The sequence below is a fragment of the Thamnophis sirtalis genome, unplaced genomic scaffold (assembly GCF_051295495.1).
Source record: "Thamnophis sirtalis isolate CommonGarterSnake01/CBP01778 unplaced genomic scaffold, rThaSir2_p1.2 scaffold_3, whole genome shotgun sequence".
Classification (NCBI taxonomy): Eukaryota; Metazoa; Chordata; class Lepidosauria; order Squamata; family Natricidae; genus Thamnophis; species Thamnophis sirtalis.
In genome coordinates, this window is record NW_028261383.1 from 836,585 (window position 1) to 852,571 (window position 15,987).

Genomic DNA, 15,987 nt, shown 5'->3' on the forward strand with positions numbered 1-15,987 from the left:
CTGCCACATCCCAGCCTCCCCATTGCAATGAACTCAGTCTGGGTTAATTGCACATTGCATATCACAAAACATCTTTTAAGGCTCCTATTACTCCATTTTTCCAACTGCACTTGAGGGAGACGGAGGTTCAGAGGCTTCCTGTTCAAAAGGACCACAGAGAGACCTTCTGAAAGCGATCTCCCCAAAAGCTGCTTCCCAGATCCACCCCTCCCCCCGGGGAGCCTTGGCCGGGCGAGGAGGGGGCAGATCAAGCCCGAGGACGGAACCCCCTTTGCCCCCCTGGAGGGGAGGGATCCGCTTCCTGCAGGCAACGCCAGAGCCGGATCTTCCCCAGGAAAACCCTGGAAACCCAAGAGCTGAATCCGCAGCTCCCTTCCTCCTGGCGGGGAGAGGATCTCCTGGGAGGCAGCCTCACCTGCCCCGAGCGGGACCCAGAAATCTCTCCGGAGGGATCCAGCGGCGATCCTCCTCATGCAAAGCGGGACACGCAAAAGGAAGCGGAGATGCATCCAGGGGGAGGGGAGAGGGAGGAGCCTCTGCTCTCTTCTCCGGCCCCGCCCTCGCCCGCAGCCCCCGCCTCTTGGCCAGCTCCCTCCCCCTCCGCCCCTCCCCCTGCTCCAAAACTTCTTCTGTTCCTCCGATGGCGTCGATGTCGAGGGTTCCTCTGCCCATGGGAAGAGTGTCCCTTTGCAGCACGTTGGAAGCAGGGCTGCCTCTCCTCCTCCAGTTTCTTCCTTTTTTCCTATGTGTGTGTGTGTGATTGTGTCTGTGTGTGACCTTGTATGAAGCCAGACACAGAGAAGCCTTTTTTAAGGTTCTTCTCTTTAGGAACTCCGTTTAAACAGCCAGAAACCAGCGGGGATCTCTACTTTTTTGGGGGGGTACTTTTACTTTTTTGGTGTTCCTTCCTAACAGGATAATAAATAATTATTTATTTTTACTCCCAGGAATTTTTCACTCAGGTATCATCAGGATTTACACTGATCTGGAACAGCCACTGGGGCAGAAGTCACATGATGACCCTCCATCTGAGAATTAAAATTGGGTGGGGGTCTCTGAGCATGGAGGGGTCTTCTCACATTCCTTTGTTTCCTAATCCCCAGAGACCCCGAGACAGGAAAGAAAAGAGTTTGGGGGAGCAGCTCAGATCTCCTGTTGTTCCCAACACAATGTAACAGGGATACAAGGCTGAAAATATTGCCCAGCCACTGCGGAATAGAAATGATTTGATTTTTTTCCTACTTATATCCGGCTTTATTATTTTTAACAATAAGTCAAGGCAGTGAACATATCCCACCCGCCTTCCTTCCCATCTCTGGAGGGACCTGAAAATGGCTCTCCATGGATGGTCACCATCCAACCTGACTGAGCTGGAGAGGATTTGAAAGATAGAAGGGCAGAAAATCCCCTGATCCAGATGTGCAAATCTTGTCACTTTATATACAAAAAGACTGGAGGCTGTAACTGCTGCCAAAGGAGCTTCAACAAAGTAACTGAGTGAAGGGTCTGAATACTTATGCCAATGTCCCCCCCCCCTTTTTTAATTCATTTGCAAACATTTCTAAAATTCTGTTCTCTTTTCTCATTAGGGGGAATTGAGTGTAGATTTAATGAGGGGAAAAATGAAATTCAACAACTGCACAATCAGGCTGCAGCATAACAATATGGGCAAAAGCCAAGCGGGCCTGAATGTCCTAAGTGAGGTGGGGTCCCATTAATCCTCAGGTTAGTCGCCCCCCTGAGAAAACTGCGAATGGTGGGGTGACGGCCGAGAGAAAGGTGACCCTCAGGGGCCAGGATGGTGGAGAGCGCAGTCACCTGACGACGAAGAGTGTTAGGCGCCAAACCCTTGTCAAGGCCGTCTTGCAGAAAGTCCAGAATGACAGGAATCGAAGCTGAAGAAGCTGTGTTTAATGTTGATGTTTAATAAATTTATAGGCCGCCCAATCCTGAAGGACTCCGGGGGCCTTACAACAATACATTTACAATAGAAGTTAAAAACACAGAAACATAGATTAAAAAGACCACAACATACACCCACTCTAATCGGGGATGGAACTCAATCGTGAGTTCAACAGCCCGGGGCCTGCCGGAATAGCCAGGTCTTAAGAGCCTTACGGAAGACCAAGAGCCAAGGTGGCGCAGTGGTTAAATGCAGCACTGCAGGCTACTGCTAGATCAGCAGGTCAGCGGTTCAAATCTCACCGGCTCAGGGTTGACTCAGCCTTCCATCCTTCCGAGGTGGGTAAAATGAGGACCCAGATTGTTGGGGGCAATATGCTGACTCTCTGTAAACCGCTTAGAGAGGCCTGAAAGGCCTATGAAGCGGTATATAAGTCTACTGCTATTGCTATTGCTATGAGAGTGGGTAGGGTCCGGATCTCTAGGGGCAGTTTATTCCAGAGGGTCAGAGCGGCTACAGAGAAGGCCCTCCCCCGGGTAGTTGCCAGCCAACATTGTCTGGCTGACGACACCCGGAGAAGGCCCTCCCTATGCGATCGTATCGGTCATTGGGAGTGGCAGAAGACGGTCCCACAGATATCCGGGTCCTAGGCCATGTAGGGCTTTAAAGGTGATAACCAGCACCTTGAATTGCGTACGGAGACCAATGGGAAGCCAGTGCAGCTCGCGGAGGATAGGTGTGATGTGGGTGTACCAATATATCGCTCGCACGGCTGCATTCTGGACTAGTTGTAGTCTCTGAACACTTTTCAGGGGCAGCCCCATGTAGAGCGTGTTACAGTAGTCAAGCCTCGAGGTAACAACACCTCTGGAAGAACACCAGGCAACAAACGCCCTCCAGGTGGCGTCGTAAATCTGAGTCGTGGAAGGACGACGTGATACTTGAATGGTGCTGATCACCTTGGTGGAAAGGTTGTCCTTGCTTAAGAGATCCCTCTCAAGTGCCAAATGGCTGGATGAAGAAGGGCCCCCTGGCAGAAAGAAATCTTGTGTGGAGGAATCCGCCACGGGTCTCGGACGGACAGACTCACCAGATCGGCAATGCCAGCCTGCCTGGAGAAAACCCTCGACGAACCCCCTACCTGGGTGGAATCCTCGGGAGCCTGCTCAGCCATATAGGAACTGTGGGCCAAATGATAATCAGGGGCTACCTCCACTCACCACCTTGCAAAAGCCCTGCAAAACAACAGACGCTCTGAAGAGACGTGGGGGGTCACAGCCCAAATATCCAGCAGGTGGAATAAAGGGCAAGCGTTAATGGCTCCCAGCACTGCAGGAATGAGGCTTGTGACCAGCAGCGCCACTCCTTGCCGCTCAGGTGAAAGGGACACACACCAAATTGCCAGCCAGGCCGGACAAAGAGTGGCTCCTCGCGGCTCCTGCTGTGAATCAGGCTGCAGGCAGCTGCGGCACAAGGTATAAAGTAGAAACCGAAACTATAAATAGTTCCAAAATGGCGGCCGGAAAGAAACTAATCGCTTTAAAAGTTGCCGCCAAGCAATCCGGAGCTCTGAGGCTCCGCACCTCCACTCAAGGCACGGACGCCAACAACAGGAGCCCCAGTGGGGCTTCCCCCTCCCCAACGAGGGTCGCAACAGCGCTGGCATCGGAACTCCGACCCGCGCGCTTGCCCCAGCAGCTGCCTGCGTTACGAGCGGCGCCTGGGAGTTAAACAGGATGCGGGAGGAAAGAAGAGTGAGCCAAGAACGAATTAAATAATCCTAAATACACTCACTCAGCCTGTTCACATCCTAAACTGAATAATACTCACAATAAATGCCCAAGAGAGTCCAAGCTAGTAAATTAATTGCAGAGAAACCTTAAGCGCATTCGCTGGGCTAGCTGAATTGAAAAATTCTGAAGTTAACCAGCACCAGAGGCGTGGCTTAAAGTTTCGATTCAGTTCTGGGCAGTTTGGCTGTATTTAACCCTTGCTTGGACTCTCCTGAGCAGCGCCCTGGAAAATCTGCTCCTTTTCATTCAATCCCAAAGTCCGAAGTATCCAGCGAGGGAGGAGGGAGCCAAAAGAACCAAGATGGCGGCTGTTTTAAAGGGAAACACACATAAAGCTAGAAAGCAGCAGGAGTTTGTCTGCAGAGCATGGCACCATCTGACTCCCTTCTCGAGTCTTTTGACCGTCCAGTCCGTGCTCTACAAAACACTCTTCATTATTTTGAATAATAATTTTATTAATGAATTATATATGCCGATCAAACAAAGACCTTCAATACAACTGTGTACTAGTATGATTGTGAATATACTGTATGTATGTGCGTGAACGTATGAAAAAACAATGAAAAAAAAATCCCTCCCAAAAAGATAGTAGGAAAAATAAATGTTTCCTCTTCATCCTCAGCCAGCATATTCAACACCAACCCTTTATCACTAAATAAAATAATAAGATCATCTTCATTCCACCCTCAACCCATTTTTCTCCTCTCTAAATCTTCAGTTCTCCCTATTCATTAACAAGGACTAGTAAAAAATAACAAGGGTATCCTGGTACACGTTATGATTGTAGTAACTTATGATCAGAAATCCATTCCCATTTATGGTCAGAAATAAAAGACTTCCAGTTCTCTGCCAACACACATATAACTCAGTTCCTGGTAAATTATAACATGTGACGTTAAAAAAAAAATTCCAAATTGTTCACGACTAAGCAGGTTTATCTCTGTTATGGACTTTCTGGTGCATTTTTAACTGTGATTTGCAATGAAATGGTTTCTCACACTCTGCACACTTTTAAGGCCACTCTCATGTATGACTTCTGGTGTGCTTGTGCAGTGCTGAAGATCGGGCAAAACATTTTCCACACTCCAGACATCTATATGGTTTCTCTCCAGTGTGGATTCGCTGATGCCTCACAAGAGAATCTTTCCGTGGAAAACATTTATCACACTCTGAGCATTTGTGAGGTTTCTCTCCTGTATGGATTCGGCTGTGACTTGTAAGGGAATATGACGCAGCAAATTGTCTCCCACAGTCCAAACATTTGTACTTTTTTTCCCCTGTGTGAGTTTTCACATGACTTCTAAGGGCTGATGAGGTAGGATAAAATCTTCCACATTCGTTGCACTCATGTGGCTTCTCCCCTGTGTGGGTTTTATTATGTCTCCAAAGGGCTGCACTTTGAGCAAAAGATTTCCCACATTCTACGCATCTGTGTGGCTTCTCTCCTGTGTGGAGCCTCTGATGACTTCCAAGGTTGTTTTTTGTGGAGAAGCATTTCCCACACTCCCCACACTTATACGGCTTCTCCCCTGTGTGGATTCTCTGATGAACCTGGAGCTCTGTTTGTGTAACAAAACCTTTCCCACACTCCCCACATTCGTAGGGTTTCTCCCCCTTGTGCCTCTTCTGGTGCCTCCGAAGTTGAGAAGAATTTACAAATCTTTTCTCACATTCTGGGCATTCATAGGGTCTCTCTCCAGTGTGAATTCTCTGATGTAGCACCAGGGTTGATTTCAAGGTAAAACTTTTCCCACATTCGAGGCACTTTACATTTTTATCCCCTCTGTGTGTTTTCACATGACTCTGAAGAGTTGAACTGCTGGTGAAACATTTTCCACACTCAAAGCATTTGTAAGGCTTTATTCCTGCATGGATCTTCTCATGGAGCCAAAGACCTGAGTTCTGAGAAAAGCTCTTCCCACGTTCCCAACACTTGTAAGGTTTCTCCCCTGTGTGGATTCTCTGATGTCTAAGAAGGCGTGACTTTTGACTAAAGCATAAGTCACATTCCTCACATTTATAGGGGTTTAGTCTTGGGGGGATTCTGAGATCCTTGGAGTTTTTCCCAGAGAAAGATTTCTCACCCTCCAAACCTTCACTGGATCCACTTCCCACATGGACCTTCCTGTGGGTCAAAAGGAGGGACTGGAGAGCAAAGGATTTCCCACACTCGGAGCATTCATGGGATTTTTTGTCCTTTGGTGGAGAGCTGCTTGTGTTTGGTGAGGGGTCAAAAAGTTTCCAAGGCTCCATGGTTCCTCTTGGTTGCTGCCTTGGGCTGATTTTCTACCCTCTGTTGTCTTCAAGGTAAATCTTTGGTCACAATCTTTTATCTGCTGTTGGAAGGAAAAAAGAAAGAGAGAAAAGTATTTCCTTTTGGGAAATGCAGAGTCAAAAAATCTCTAGGAGGAAAACACTTACGTTGTTGTGGTCATTAAGTGATTTTGGGGAGGTTGTTAAGTGAAGGCAGACCCAGGGAAGAGGTGGAGGGGTGCCTGAAGGGGTGAAGGGGGAAGACCCTGGAAGTCCAGCACAGGCCATGCATGAAGTAGGAGAGCTGCAGCTGCCCCCACAAGCCTCAGTCACCCCACCTGGGCCCTGCAATGGGGCAGAAGTGCCAAGATGGTGCCTTAAGTGGAGTTCTGGGGCCTTCAGCCATTTCAGCCATCTGCCACTGACCCCAGGACTGGACTTCAGCCCAGTGTCACCGTTGCCACCCAGAAATGCTCCCTTAATCCCCAGACCGGAGGCCTCTGCAGCCTTCGTGCCATCCTCCAAGCCGCCTGTTCCATGTCGTTTCAAGAAGGGAACGGAGCAGCTGTTGGCTTCTCCATCCAGAGCTTCCCTTGGGGCCCCATCTGGCTCCTTCCACAACCCAGGGATTAGCAGAAGACATGGGACTGTCTGAATTGAGACCATCCCTCTGCATTTCCTACCCGGATGGGAGAGAGGCTGGCCGATTCCTTGGGACACCCCAGGTTGCTTCTCCGATGCCCTGAGCACAACCAGGTGAGACCAAAATACTGTGTGTGTGTTTGTGTATTAGAAGGAGGAGCTCAGTCAGGCCACCCTAAAAGAGACTCGATCCCAGAAGATCCCACAGGAAAGGAGGAGGGGGAAATGGCTCCAATTCGGAGTTTCATTTTTCTCCAGGGGTGACAGCACAGGCACCCCGAAAAGGATCATTGCCGATCAGAGCAAATAAAGCTACACATAAAGATTTTTAAAAAGCTTATTTTCCAAACCAAGTTTCATTGACTCACCTTTAATATTGTCTCTGGGTTACTTGTTACCCCTCTGGGTCAAGGCCAGGGAGGATCCCCACCGCCAAACAGTTTGATTTCTCCTTAACCGATTGGCCCTTTGTGCAGGAAGCTCCTCCTCCAAAGGGGCCAAGATTTCCTAATTTTCTAAGATTGAGTCCGGGCCAAAATTTCGGGGATTCTGATCCAAAATGCCCCTTTCTCTTCTCTGGAGTTCACAGCCACATCTTCACTATTCCCCTGCAAAGGGAAATGAAAAGGACTCAGATGCTGAGCTTAATCCAGAAACGACCTGGAGGAGGAAGAGAAAAATAGGGTTGTTTGAGGAGGATACAAAATAACAGGAGACGGAATCGAGGTTCAAGAAGATCTTGATGGGCCAAAATGGAGGAAACCAGCAGGATGAAGCCCAAGAGGGACCAATGCATAGTTGTGAGTAGGAAACCTCAAAGGAAGGTGAGAGAGATCAGAAAAGGGCTCCTCTTTCCTGCTCTTTTTGGAGGTTGCAAGGCCCCCGAGATTCCAGGCTTCATGGGACCAAATGCTACTTTGGGCATTTCAAAATCAGGCAACCTCCTGGCCATCAGCTTCTTCTCTCAGCTGCTCACAAGACCATCCTCAAAACCTCCGGACTGTTTGTGCTTTCCAAAAGATCCACCAAGGAGGAGCTGCCACATCCCAGCCTCCCCATTGCAATGAGCTCAGTCTGGGTTAATTGCACATTGCATATCGCAAAACACCTTTTAAGGCCCATTTAAGAGTGGGATCCGCAGCTCCCTTCCTCCTGGCGAGGAGGGGATCTCCTGGGAGGCAGCCTCACCTGTCCCGAGCGGGACCCAGAAGTCTCTCCCGAGGGATCCAGTGACGATCCTCCTCGTGCAAAGTGGGACACGCGGAGTGAAGCGAAGATGCATCTGGGGGAGGGGCCTCTGCTCTCTTCTCAGGCCTGCCCTCAGGCCCCGCCCCTTGGCCAGCTCCCTACCCCTCCGCCCCTCCCCCTGCTCCAAAACATCTTCTGTTCCTCCGATGGGCGTCGATGTCGAGGGTTCCTCTGCCCATGGGAAGAGTGTCCCTTTGCAGCACATTGGAAGCAGGGCTGCCCCTCCTCCTCCAGTATCTTTCTCGTCTGTATTTGTGTGTTATTGTGTCTGTGTGTGTGCCCTTGTATGAGGACAGACACAGAGAAGCCCTTTTTAAGGTTCTTCTCTTTAGGAACTCCGTTTAAACAGCCAGAAACCAGCGGGGATCTCTACTTTTTTTTTGGGGGGGGGTACTTTTACTTTTTTGGTGTTCCTTCCTAACAGGATAATAAATATTTATTTACTTTTACTCCCAGGAACTTTTCACTCAGGTATCATCAGGATTTACACTGATCTGGAACAGCCACTGGGGCAGAAGTCACATGATGACCCTCCATCTGAGAATTAAAATTGGCTGGGGGTCTCTGAGCATGGAGGGGTCTTCTCACATTCCTTTGTTTCCTAATCCCAGAGACCCCAAGACAGGAAAGAAGAGAGTTTGGGGGAGCAGCTCAGATCTCCTGTTGTTCCCAACACAATGCAACAGGGAAACAAGGCTGAAAACGTTGCCCAGCCACTGCCGAATAGAAATGGTTTGATTTTTTTTCCTCACTTATATCTGCGTTTATTATTTTTACAATAACTGAAAGGCAGTGAACGTATCTCACCCGCCTTCCTTTCCATCTCTGGAGGGACCTGAAAATGGCTCTCCATGGAGGGTTGCCATCCGACCTGACTGAGCTGGAGAGGATTTGCAAGGAAGAAGGGCAGAAAATCCCCCGATCCAGATGTGCAAATCTTGTCACTTTATATACAAAAAGACTGGAGGCTGTAAATGCTGCCAAAGGCAGCCACCCATCATCTGCCCTTAAGAGCAGGGGCTCCATCCGAATCGCCAAGAGATTTTTCCTAAAGTTAATGGAAAATCTGCTCCTTTTCATTCAATCCCAAAGTCGGAAGTATCCAGCGAGGGAGGAGGGAGCCAAAAGAACCAAGATGGCGGCTGTTTTAAAGGGAAACACACATAAAGCTAGAAAGCAGCAGGACTTTGACTGCAGAGCATGGCACCATCTGACTGCCTTCTCGAGTCTTTTGACCGTCCAGTCCGTGCTGTAAAAGACACTCTTCGTTATTTTGAATAATAATTTTATTAATAAATTATATACGCCTATCAAAGACCTTTAATATAACTGTGTACAGTATGTTTGAGAAGCGAACTTAGCCGCACTGAGGGTGGCATCAGCAGTGTACTCAGTGGCCGCCATGATTTTATTAATCTCCTGCCTGAACTTGGTATCCTTAACTGGAACCCTCGCCATTAACTTCCTCCACCAGAGGAGAGCAGCCCTGGAAAGAAAGGAAGCCGAGGCAGACGTCTTAATTGCCCATGCGGCTGTCTAGTGCTTCTTATGACAGGCATTCTCAGATTTCTTATCCTCAGCCTTAAGGCCCCCCCAACAGATCAGGCGGAAGCACAGACGTTGAGGTGAGGGCCGCTACCGGAGGATCGATAGGTGGCAGCTTAAGTAAATCCTCAAGGCTGGCATCCACAGTGTACAGTTTCTTATCTTTGCTAGAGGGGGTAGCCATGGTAGCAGGCTGGGCCTCCAGTCCAAAGGGCTTTCAAGGGTGTCATTTGTGAACCTCCACATCGCAGCCCCTTCAGCACAAAACCAAACAATAATAATAGTTGGGAGTTTAAAAGGTTTTCTTCCGTTTCGCCAAACAAAAGCAAGTTTAAAGCAAAGAACATCCGCTTTCTCTCTCTCTTTAGATTAAGAAGAAAGAAAAAAGGACCTTTTCCGGGTTGGGAGATCCTGAGCTCAGTTCAAAGCAACTTAACTCCCCCCCCTTAAAGAACCCCCCAAACTGAACGGGGGAGGCGAGGAGCCTCCCTGGGGGTTTCCCTTCCATCCCCCCCATAATCCTTAGGGGAAAAGCTCCGTCTGTAGGGAGCCTTCCCTCTGTTCCCAGAGACGCCCAGTCCCAGCCCTCCCATCCCGGGATCCTCGCAGGCTCAGGGATCCTCCGGGGAAGAGGGGCCACTCCAGCTACCTTTCTCCTGCGAAGGAAAAGCCCTCCTGGCAGGAAGGGACCGCAGCGGAAGGAGCCCCAACTGTTCAAGGCGAGGCCGAGCGACGCTCTCCGGAGGACTCAGCGGCCATGCTGAGCAGCGGAGAAAATCCCGGGGATGAACGCGCAGGCGCAGACGGAGACGGGAAGGGCGGGGCGGGGCTTCTGCTCTCCCTTCGGGCTCCGCGTTCTGTAAGTAACCACGCCCCTTGCTCTCAGGAATCCGAACAGAAGGGACCCTGGAGGTCTTGTAGTCCAGCCCCCTCCTCAAGCAGGAGATCCTATCCCATTCCTCACAAGGGACTGGAGGGGAGGGATCCGCTTCCTGCAGAGCCGGATCTTCCCCAGGAAAACCCTGGAAACCCAAGAGCGGAATCCGCAGCTCCCTTCCTCCTGGCGGGGAGAGGATCTCCTGGGAGGCAGCCTCACCTGCCCCGAGCGGGACCCAGAAATCTCTCCCGAGGGATCCAGCGGCGATCGTCCTCGTGCAAAGCGGGACACGCGGAAGGAAGCGGAGATGCAGCCAGGTGGAGGGGAGAGGGAGGAGCCTCTGCTCTCTTCTCCGGCCCCGCCCTCCCCCTCCGCCCCTCCCCCTGCTCCGAAACTTCTTCTGTTCCTCCGATGGGCGTCGATGTCGAGGGTTCCTCTGCCCATGGGAAGAGTGTCCCTTTGCAGCACGTTGGAAGCAGGGCTGCCCCTCCTCCTCCAGTTTCTTCCTTTTTTCGTATGTGTGTGTGTGTGTGTGATTGTGTCTGTGTGTGACCTTGTATGAGGACAGACACAGAGAAGCCCTTTTTAAGGTTCTTCTCTTTAGGAACTCCGTTTAAAGAGCCAGAAACCAGCGAGGATCTCTACTTTTGGGGGGGGGGGTACTTTTACTTTTTTGGTGTTCCTTCCTAACAGGATAATAAATAATTATTTATTTTTACTCCCAGGAATTTTTCACTCAGGTATCATCAGGATTTACACTGATCTGGAACAGCCACTGGGGCAGAAGTCACATGATGACCCTCCATCTGAGAATTAAAATTGGGTGGGGGTCTCTGAGCATGGAGGGGTCTTCTCACATTCCTTTGTTTCCTAATCCCCAGAGACCCCGAGACAGGAAAGAAGAGAGTTTGGGGGAGCAGCTCAGATCTCCTGTTGTTCCCAACACAATGCAACAGGGAAACAAGGCTGAAAATGTTGCCCAGTCACTGCGGAATAGAAATGATTTGATTTTTTTCCTCACTTATATCCGGCTTTATTATTTTTCCAGTGAACATATCCCACCCGTCTTCCTTCCCATCTCTGGAGGGACCTGAAAATGGCTCTCCATGGAGGGTCGCCCTCCGACATGACTGAGCTGGAGAGGATTTGCAAGGAAGAAGGGCAGAAAATCCCCTGATCCAGATGTGCAAATCTTGTCACGTTTTATACAAAAAGACTGGAGGCTGTAACTGCTGCCAAAGGTGCTTCAACAAAGAAAATGAGTGAAGGGTCTGAATACTTATGCTAATGTCTCATTTCAGTTTCTTTCTTTTTTAATACATTTGCAGACATTTCTAAAATTCTCTTTTCTTTTCTCATTATGGGGTTACGGAGTAGAGATTAATGAGAAAAAAAATTTAAATTCAACAACTGAACAATCAGGCTGCAGCATAACAAAATGGGCAAAATTCAAGGGGGCCTGAATGTCCAAAGTGAGGTGGGGTCCCATTAATCCCGAGCGTGTCAGGCACATTTAGGCAGCCACCCATCATCTGCCCTTAAGAGCAGGGGCTCCATTCGAATCGCCAAGAGATTTTTCCTAAAGTGAATGGAAAATCTGCTCCTTTTCATTCAATCCCAAATAGCAATAGCAATAGCAGTTAGACTTATATACCGCTTCATAGGGCTTTCAGCCCTCTCTAAGCGGTTTACAGAGTCAGCATATTGCCCCCAACAACAATCCGGGTCCTCATTTTACCCACCTCGGAAGGATGGAAGGCTGAGTCAACCTTGAGCCGGTGAGATTTGAACAGCCGAACTGCTGAACTGCAGTCAGCTGAAGTAGCCTGCAGTGCTGCATTTAACCACTGCGCCACCTCGGCTCTGTCGAGGTGTATCGGAAGTATCCAGCAAGGGAGGAGGGAGCCAAAGAACCAAGATGGCGGCTGTTTTAAAGGGAAACACACACAAAGCTAGAAAGCAGCAAGACTTTTTCTGCAGAGCATGGCACGATCTGACTGCCCTCTCGAGTCTTTTGACCGTCCAGTCCGTGCTCTAAAAGACACTCATTATTTTGAATAATAATTTTATTAATAAATTATATACGCCGATCAAACAAAGACCTGCAATACAAATGTGTACTAGTATGATTGTGAATATACTGTATGTATGTGTGTGAACGTATGAAAAAACAATGTGAAAAAAAAATCCCTCCGAAAAAGATAATAGGAAAAATAAATGTTTCCTCTTCATCCTCAGCCAGGAGAACTGGGGAGGCGCAGATAGGCCTTGTGCCTGAGGATGAGCACAAAGGCAGCTGAGGCACGAAAGGGAGGGGCTGGGAGGGGAGGGGGCAGCCAGTGGGGGGGTCAGCAGGTGTGCCAAACTGCCCCAAAAGTTAGCTACCTGTTAAGTCCTTTTGCCTCACTGTTTACTCTCTGATGGGATTTGAGGTTGTTTCAATAGGAAAAAAATTTTTTTTTCCACACCAACATTTTTTAGAATTTCCCTTCTGTTACTGTGAGATGTTTCTAGTGACTTATGTGACATTGAAAAAAAACATGTTTTCACATTGTCAATAACTACACAGGTTTCTCTCTGGTCTAGATTTTCTGGTGTATTTTTAATGTTGATTTGCAATGAAATGGTTTCTCACACTCTGCCCACTTGTGAGTCCTCTCTCCTGTGTGACTTCGGGTGTGTATGCGAAGGGCTGAAGGTTGGGCAAAACATTTTCCACACTCCAGACATTTCTACGGATTTTCTCCAGCGTGGATTCGCTGATGCCTCACGAGAGAATCTTTCCGTGAAAAAGATTTATCACACTCTGAGCATTTATGGGGCTTTTCTCCTGTATGGATTCGGCTGTGACTTCTAAGGTGAGATGAATGAGCAAATGCTTTCCCACAGTCCAAACATTTGTAGTTTTTTTCCCCCGTGTGAGTTTTCACATGACAACTAAGGGCTGATGAGCTACTATAAAATCTTTCACATTCGTTGCATTGATATGGCTTCTCCCCTGTGTGGATGTTATGGTGTCTCCAAAGGGCTCCCTTATAAGCAAATGATTTCCCACATTCTACGCATCTGTACGGTTTCTCTCCCGTGTGGACCCTCTGATGGGTTCCAAGGTTTTGTTTTTGGGAGAAGCACATCCCACACTCCCCACATTTGAATGGCTTCTCCCCTGTGTGGATTGTCTCATGAACCTGGAGCTCTGTTCGTGTAACAAAACCTTTCCCACACTCCCTACATTCATAGGGTTTCTCCTCTTTGTGCCTCATCTGGTGTCTCTTAAGTTCAGAAGAACTTACAAATCGTCTCTCACATTCTGGGCATTCATAGGGTCTCTCTCCAGTGTGACGTCTCTGATGTTGCAGCAAGTTTGATTTCTGAGTAAAACATTTCCCGCATTCGAGGCACTTTTCATTTTTCTCCCCTGTGTGCGTTTTCCAATGAGTCCAAAGAGCTGAACTCTGCTGGAAACATTTTCCACATTCAAAGCATTTGTAAGGTTTGATTCCTGCATGAATCTTCTCATGGATCCAAAGATGAGCTTTCTGAGAAAAGCTCTTCCCACACTCCCAACACTTGTAAGATTTCTCCCCTGTGTGGATTCTCTTGTGGATTCTGAGAGAGGATTTTTCACGGAAAAAAATCCCACATTCCAGACACTGATAAGGTTTCTCTCCAGTGTGGATTTTCTGATGTCTAAGAAGGTGTGACTTTTGACCAAAGCATAAGTCACATTCATCACATTTATGGGGTTTTATTCTTGGGGAGCTTTTGAGGTCTTTGGCGCCTTTTCCAGAGAAGGATTTCTCACCCTCCAAACCTTCCCTGGATCCACATCGCACATGGACCTTCCTGTGGGTCAAAAGGAGGGAGTGGAGAGCAAAGGATTTCCCACACTCGGAGCATTCATGAGGTTTTTTGTGGTTTTTCGGAGTGTTGTTTGTATCTGATGGGAGATTCCAGATTTTCTCACGCACCATGCTTTGTGGCGGCTCCTGCCTTAGGCTGAATTTCTACTATCTGTTGCCAGTTGTCTTGCAAGTAAATGTTTGGTCACAATCTTTTATCCTCTGTTAGAAGGAGAAGGAGAAAAAAGTATTTCCTTTTCAGAAATGTAGAGAACCACAAAATCCCCAATAAAACATCCACAATAATTGAGTTTAAATAGAGGTTTAAGGACAAGGCACAAGCACTTCAGCTTACTAAACTGTATCCCCAAGTGCATTATGGGACAAGGCACAAACAGCCTGCACTTATCACGGCTAAAAATGTATCCCTGAAACAAGATGCAGTTTGGGTTGAGAGAACATTTCCCCATGGAGGGACGGGATGAAGGCTGGACAGGGGCAGTCCCGCCCCAAGCTGAGTCCCAGGAAGCCTCTTTCGGCTTCAAAAATTCTCCAGACCAAGATTTAGCCTAGATTTGTTTCCTCACCTTTAAAGTTACGATCAAGAAGTCACTTGTTACCCCTCTGAGTCAAGGCCAGGGATGACCCTCACTGCCGACCAGTTTCATTTCTCCTTAGTCGATTGGCTCTTTGTGCAGGAAGCTGCTTCTCCATCCGGGCCACGATTTCCAAATTTTCTAGAATGGAGTCCCAGCCAAAGGTTGGTGGATCCTGATCCAAGATCTTCCCTTTCTCCTCTGTGGGGTTCACGGCCAGATCCTCACTGGTCCCCTGCAAGGAGAAAGGAAAAAGGCTCAGATGCCGACATTAATTCTGCACTTAATCTCTAAATGACCTGGAAGAGGAAGCAGAAGGTGGAATTATGTGTTAATGGTAGAAATAAAGGAGAGAGAATCGGGATTCAAGGACATCTTGATGAGCCAAAATGGAGAGAAACTACCAAGGTGGAAGTCCAATCGGGGCCATTGCATAGTTGTGAGTAGGAAGACTCAAAGGAAGAAGAGAGAGAGAGATCAGATGGGCAAAAGAGCATGTGTGAAAAGGGCTGCTCTCTTTGGAAGTTGAAGGATTCCAGGTAGGCGGTTCAAACAAATACAGAGAGAGTTATTCAAGTGAGCCTTCTGGCCATCAGCTTCTCCTAGGAGCTGCTCACAAGACCAGCCTCAAAACTTCCATAGAATTGGTGGGTTCCAAAACCCAGGAGGGGCTGCCCCATCCCAGCCTCTTCTGGGCAAAAGGAGGAAAATACAAAGCTTAGAAATTAAAACAAAGGATTTCATTGTTGGCCTTTTAGGTGGCGCTCAGAGAAAAAGGATCTCTTGGGGGTTAAGCCAACATGAACTCCATTCAATTCATTTAAAGCCTTTTTTTCTTTCCCCCAAACTCTCCCTCCCCCCCATTGCAACGAGGTCAGTCTGTGTTAAGACGACATAAAACATCTAAAAACTGTTTTAAAGCTCCATTTTCCAACTGCCCGTGTGGGATTTCGATGCTCAGGGACCTCTGACGGACTACAGAGAGACTTAAAGCGACTTACCCAAAAATTCCTTTCTGGATCCCCCCCCCCCCCCCCACAGCCCCGCAGGGAGCCTTTGCCGGGCGAGGAGGGAGCAGTTCCAACCGAGGGACGGAGCCCACTTTGTCCCCCTGCAGACAACGCCAAAGACGGATCTCCCCGAGGATAACCCTGTAAACCTAAGAGCGGAATCCGTAGCTCCCTTCCTCCTGGCGGGTGGAGGATCACCTGGGAGGAGGGACGGCCTGGAGGCCGGAAGAAGAGCAGCCCCACCGGCACTGAGAGGGATCCAGGAGCCTTTCTAGAGG

The 15,987-nt window shown here is 48.7% G+C and overlaps 1 pseudogene; it reads right to left on the bottom strand.

Moving 5' to 3' along the window:
* Window positions 1-4,130: 4,130 nt before the first annotated feature.
* Window positions 4,131-14,306, bottom strand: LOC148046987 (uncharacterized; annotated as a pseudogene).
* Between the last annotated feature and the right edge of the window lie 1,681 nt (window positions 14,307-15,987).